This window comes from Panthera tigris, chromosome X (genome assembly GCF_018350195.1).
Source record: "Panthera tigris isolate Pti1 chromosome X, P.tigris_Pti1_mat1.1, whole genome shotgun sequence".
Classification (NCBI taxonomy): domain Eukaryota; kingdom Metazoa; phylum Chordata; class Mammalia; order Carnivora; family Felidae; genus Panthera; species Panthera tigris.
The window spans coordinates 12,774,260-12,781,277 of record NC_056677.1 but is presented as its reverse complement, the minus strand read 5'-3'; positions in this window follow the sequence as shown (position 1 = coordinate 12,781,277).

The following is a 7,018-nucleotide window of genomic DNA, read 5'->3' as shown; positions in this document are numbered from 1 at the left end:
CTTTCCAAGAGGAAGTTGGTAAATTGTTTTGAGTGAACAAATTTCTTTAGCATAGAAGGTTACAGGTTGATGTTAGAGACTCTGAAACTGTCAACCAAGGCAGTGTGTTTCTGCATTTGCATCTATTGCTTCCAGAACATATGAATGTTTAAAGAATATTTTAAAATTCCAATTTAGCTCCTCTGAAGTCATTTTCAGTCCTAGGAAGTGGAAATGGAGCTTACACCTGTATTTCCCAAGGGACTGATGTAATGCAATTTGTATAAAATAATCATAGGGAGTGAGAAGAAAAAGTGGATCTTTGCATTAAAATAAAATCAGCCTTGAAATCACTCTTTTCAGGGTCTGCCTTTCAGAACCCCATTTAGCTTTTTAAATAGACTCATCTTTCCTGACTTGCTTTGATGAACCACTTTCATCTCAGTTATTACTCCTGACATTAGCTACGTGTGCAATTAAGTGGGGCCATTCTTTTCTCTTTGAGGATGACTGTGTGCAGCTAATGTGCATTTGTAAAGTGTTCCCTTGACTTGGGAGAGTAGCTGTGGATAAGCAGGTAAGATGATGCCTGGAGTAATTTAAAGTTGTGATGGAGAACCCAACCACTCACTCTTAGCAAAGCTGTGAGTGGTTATCAGCACATGCCCGCTCTGCCTCCCTTTTATTCTCTCATTAAGAGTCATGGAGTTACCAGCTTAACTGGTTTTTCTTACTCCAGGGAATGAAAAAAAAAAAAAATCTGATAAGCTTCTTTAAGGATTGGGGGAGAACTCCATATGCCACCATTACAGGTGACTGCATTTTTAGCAAGCTGTTAAAAAATAGGGAAATGACTCAGATAAAGGATTGAGTTTCTTGTGATGGGATTTTATTATTTTATTCTTATTTATTTATTTTATTTATTTTTAAAGGTTATTTATTTATTTTTTTAGTAATCTCTACCCCTAGCATGGGGCTTGAACTCACGACTCTGGGATCAAGAGTTGCATGCTCTACTAACTGAGCCAGCCAGGTGCCCTGTGATGGGACTTTAGATATCAAGGCAGGAGGCATTTTTCTCCCGGCATGAGTGTGCCTGAGCTTAAGTCTGCCCCAGCAGGTAGAACAGGCAGAGCTGGAATAGATCAATGAGGCTGTAACAGAGAAAATTTGCCACCCACCAAAGATTTGACTCCCTTTTGTGGCATAGAGCTATTGGTTGGGGCTACATTTCCCAGATTGCTTTGCATCTGGGTGGGGCCATGTAACATTTTGTTATAGTTTGTGAGCAGAAGGATGTGTGTCACTCCTGGTTGGAGGCGATTGAGAAGCAGGTCTGCCTTCTTGTCCTTCACTTTCCTCATCTGCTAGGCATCTTCACAGGACTCTGAGACTGAGAATGTAGAGCCAGAAGATGGAAGGAGTCTGTCTCCGAATCACCACATGGAGGGAGACTGCCCTGAACTCTTTTGAGAGCCAGAAGTGAAGTTTGATCGATGTCTAAGTCACTGCTTTGTTTTACCTCATTAGCTTTTATCACTACCTAACATCCTATATATTATTGTTCGTTTCTCTTTAGTATGTGAGGACCATGAGGACAGAGATTTTTGTCTTGCTTGCTGCTTTATCCTTGGGATTTAGAACATTGCCAGGCACATATTAAGTGCTTGATGACATTTGTTGAGTGAATGAATGTAGGAATAAATTCAAGGAATGTCGTTGTGATATAATAGAATTTGAAGATCTCAATCCTGGTTTCATCAGGTATCATGACCAGAGAATTTTATTCAAGACTTTTTTTTTTTTTTTTTTTTTGGTGGAGAAATGAGGTAGAATCCCAGAGTTCAGAATGATTTATTCAGAATTACATTTGGAGAATCTGTATTAGTTATCTATTTCTGTGTAAAAAATTACGCCAAAATTTAGTGACTTAAAACAACAAAAAGTTATTATCAACCAGTTTCTGAGGGTTAGTAATACGGGAGTAGTTTGGCTGGTGGTTCTGGCTCAGAGTCTCTCATGAGGTTGTAGCCAAGCTGTCATCTGGGGTTGCAGTCAGCTAAAGACCTGACTGAGGCTGGAGGATTTGATCCCAAGATGGCCCACTCACATGGCTGTTGTCAGGAGGTCTTAGATATTCATGACTATTGGTCGGAGGCCTCCCTCAGTTCCTGACCACATGGGTCTTTCCGTAGGCATGCTTACAGTATACCAGCTGGCTTCCCCCAGAGCAAATGAGCAGAGAGGGCTGGAATTCTCTACCTTCCAGATAGGTAATTTGAATCTTTCTGGTAGCTTGGATTGCTACTTACATGTCCTTTTTAATGGAGAAGACACTGGCTTAAATCTGCATAACAAACCTTACTCTTGTTCCCTGTACTTTTCCTGGTCACTTCCCCATAATTGTCCTCCCTCACACCTCTCTCTCTCTCTCTCTCTCTCTCTCTCTCTTCTCTCTCTCTTTGTCTCTTTTGTTTTTAGCTGAAGATGGTATTTAAGCCTGAATTCTAAGCTAACTCTGTGAGTTACTCAGTTTTTCCAGGGTATCTCCCATATGTACATGAGGTATACATGTTAATAGCCTACAGTTTGCTTCTCTTGTTAATCTGTCTTCAGCTGCAAGGGTCCCAGCTGGGAATTTGGAAGGATAGCCGAAAATAATTGTTTCCTCCCCTACCTTGCCAGTTGTGGGATAGAACTGGATTTTGATCCCAAGACTGAATGATGTAGGGACTTTCTCCCCACATAGCTCACCTATGCTCACCCTTTCCTTTGCTGGATTCTGCCCTTTTCAGTGGACATATGATAAACACTGTTTTGTTTTTTTGTTTTTTTAATGTTTTTTTTGTTTTTTTTAAATTTTTGAGAGAGAGAGGCAGAGTGGGAGCAGGGGAGGGGCAGAGAGAGAGGGAGACACAGAATCTGAAACAGGCTTCAGGCTCTGAGCTGTCAGCACAGAGCCTGATGTGGGGCTCGAACCTACGAACCGTGAGATCACGACCTGAGCCAAAGTTGGACGCTTAACCAACTGAACCACCCAGGCTCCCCAATAAAACACTGCTTTGATTCTTATCCATTATTTTTTGTCCTCCTAGTTTACTCAGGAACCCCCCAAAGGGAAAATGGAGTGATTGGCCAGGCAGGATTATGGTATTCTAAGGCCCGTGACCCTAATACCATCAATTCTGGTTTTTAAATTCTATCCTCTTTCCATTGTATCATCAAGGGGTAATTTAGAGCAAGAACTGGGCAAACAGGAGGAGTTGAGAAATGTAGCAATGGCCAAATGCCATTCAGGGGATATTTTTAGTTACCTAAATAAACTGTATTTCCACAATGTCTGCAGAACTTATGGTTTGTGTGCAGTAAATAAAATGATGGAAATGCCATGAAGGAGCCCAGCCAGATGACTTCATTTGTGTGCATTCTGTTCCGCAGGAGTCCCTTAAACAGCAGACGGGCTCCATGTGACTCAGTGAAGGCACACAAGCTGCTGTCCAACACCATTGCTTCTCTCTTGTGTTTATTGTATGCCAGTCTCACCACACTGTGCTCGGAGCAGTTTCCCAGGGAGTGTTCTGTGGGGTGCTCATCAGAAGAAGAAACAGAGTTTTGTGATCAAGTAAGAAATGCTACTGTGAGCAGAGTCAGTGGGATTCTTTCCCAAGGGATGTCTTAGCCGCTAAAGCACTAATGTGCATTATGAGGGTGGTATGTTAAGTAGTGTTTTCCAAACTTTATGTGAGCACAAACTTTTTATTTGAAGAACAGCTGTTAGTATCTGTGTCCATTATCAATTTCTTGTCTTTCAGCTCAAATATGCTCTTTGTGGCCCTGATTGTGATACTGGAATGGTTTTCCATTGCCAGCCAGCGCAAGGTTATGTTTAATAGGTCGAGGGTGCTGGAGAAACTCTGGAGGAGGAAGGGGCTTCTTTTCCTGCTTTCGGTGTGTTTCACTTCTTCCTCCTGTGGCATTGGGCTGGTGAAGCTCCCCCCAGTGCGTTTCAGTAGCACCCCTGCAGGCAGTTTCATGGCAACTTTTGCAGGTGCCCCTGCTGGGTGGGCCCAGAAACAACATCTTTCTTAGGTGCCCTGGCTGGCTTCCCTGTGAGTTCAACAGCCCCCCGCCCTGGGTGGCACCCTTGTGGCTTTCTGTAGAGTCTGGCCAATACCCTTGCCAGCTTCCCAGCAAATTCAACAGTACCTCTAAGGGCAGCTTCCCGGTGAATTTCATCGGCACCGGAGGGGCATTTTCCTTCCCACCACCTTCTCCTGCTGGCTCCCAATAGGGGGATTTCCAGGTTGCCAGCCCTGGCCTGTAGCTCTCAGTCATGGCTCTTGGCTTGTTTCTGGCCCAGGGCAATCGGACAAACTTCTCTGCTATCCAGTGCTCCCCAGCTCCACCTTCCCCAGTGAGGGCTGAATGCCAACCCCGGGGAGCCCTCTCTCCCCCTCCATTCCAAGTTTGTTTCTTCCTGGAGTCTTCTCTCTCTCTCCTTTTTTTTTTTTTTTTAATTAAAAAAAATTTTTTTTTAACATTTATTGTTGAGAGAGGGAGACAGAGCACGAGCAGAGGAGGTGCAGAGAGAGAGAGAGGAGACACAGAATCCAAGTAGGCTCCAGGCTCTGAGTTGTCAGCACAGAGCCTGATGTGGGGCTTGAACTCACAAATCGCGAGATCATGACATGAGCAGAAGTCAGACACCTAACCAACTGAGCCACCCAGGTACCTGAGTCCTCTCTCTTAGTGCTGGGTTTCCTTTCTCCCTTCCTTTGCCCTCCCTCCCTCCTTCCCTTCTTCATTCTCTTTCTCTCTCCCTCCCTTATTTCCTTCATTTCTTTTTAAAATTTGAGATATAATTCACATACCATAAAATTCAGAGTTTCAAAGTTTATGATTCAGTGGTTTTTAGAATATTCACAGGGTTATGCAACTATCACCACAGTCTAATCCAGAAGATTTTATCACCCCCAAAAGAAACTCTGTACCTGTTAGCGGTCACTCCCAATTTCCCACTCTCATCTCCCCAGCTGTCGACAGCCACTAACCTCCCTTTTGTCTCTATAGATTCACCTCTTATGGAAATTTCATATAAATATAGTCATATGTATGTGGATTTTGTGTGAGTCTCCTTTCACTCAGTGTGGTATTTTCAGAGTTCATCCATGTTGTAGCAGGTGTCAGAATGTCATTCCTTTTATGGCTGAATAATATTCCATTGTGTGGAAATGCCACATTTTGTTTATCCACTTATTGGTGATGGGCATTTGGGCTGTTTCCATTGTTTGGCTGTTGTGAATAATGCTGCGGTGAGCATTCATGTACAAGTTTTTGTGTGAACATATGTTTTCACATTTTTTGAAATGAATTCGACCCGGGAGTAGCATTGCTGGGTCATATAACGACTGTGTTAACTTTGAATTTGACCAACAGAGAGTATCAGGTGACAAATTGCTTTATTAAAATATTTACCCCAGCCTTATTTTAATGAGCAAGCAGCCTTCGTACTGCATTTAAAGCATAATCTAACGTGTTATCGTGAAGTGCAGATAACGTGGGCTTTACAGCCAGTCTGGCCGGTGTCAGATCCCACCTTTACCATTTTTTACCTGAGATGTGGGACACTGAGAGGGAGAAAAAAACAGAATGCGATCTTCCCTGCTCAGAGGTTGTGGGTTGAGGTCAAATCCCCTCTCTACTGGGATGTGGAACATTCTGATAGGGGAAAGAACAAAGTATGATTTTCCCCGCTCAGGGGTGGATTCAGAACAATTATTTCTCTGTGACTTGATGTACTCAACTGCGTACCACTACATGTGAAACTGAGGTCTTCCGGTTAATTAAACATTCTGTCTGAGAGAAATAAAGCACAAACCCGCCACAGATAGAGTGCTTTTGAAAAGAATTCGATCATAAAAACCACGCACTCAACACTAAAAGTACAATAGCCCTTTGCAGCCATTTGAAGTGGATTTCCAGAAATCGGCAGTGATGTGTAGACTGTCACAACTTGAGGGACCAGGAAGCAGGGCTAGCCAGCACTGAGTAATAAGATGGCAGTTCAGCTGAAGTGGAGCTGAGAGACATTTTCTTGGCCATTCCAGGACCAGGTGCATGTGCCATTGGGTATTTTCAATATTTGTGTCTTTAAGGTAATCCAAATGGGTTCCTGTATCTTCTTGTCAAAGTATACATGAATAAATTGTGTATATTGGTGGTGGGGTATGCCGTACAGCCTTTCATTACTTCTGATTTGAATCAAACCAGTGAAAGGTTTAGGAGTAGCTCCAAAGATCATTTAGCCTTTGTAAATTCCCAGCAATTCCCCCCCCCAGCCCCCAATCAAATGGCTTTCTAGTGGTGAAAGCATTTCATATAGTAAATGCATTAAAATACTTTTTTAGATTCCACTATTCCAGTTAATGATTCCATTTTCTTTACAAGCTTATTGACTGAGACGAAAGTGATTTTCATGCAGGAGGCATGATTACACATTTAATTTCTGAGGACTGCCAGCATCCTGGCTCAGCATCATGTCCTCTGAACTTGCAAGCTGTTAGGACCAGAGCAAGTCTGTGATTGAAGCAGGTCCGTGCTCTGATGCAGTTTCTCTGGCTGTGGCAATTTCTGGGACTTATCAATGTCCAATGGGAAACAAGGCTCTAAGAAAGCCCACATTAACTGTGCAGGTGATAGAGAAAAATACCACTAATTCTGATGATTCACCTGGGGTAGAGTACATATGCGAAAATTATATATAATTACAAATGCTCAGACCATGCTGCCAGAAGACCATGCTGAATGATACCAGAAATCCAGATTATTGTGCAATATGGGAATAATCTAAAGAAAGTCGGGTGGGGTAGATATTCTTACAAGTCTCAGTGTCTTCCCTTGTATTCTTCATGCCTAAAGTTTCAGTGAAACACATTTATGTTAGGGCTCATTTCCCATGGAGCATTGATCATAAGCTTTAGAAACGCCTGCAAGGCAGAATCCACAATGCCTGAGAGAGAGTGTGACAGCAATGATACCT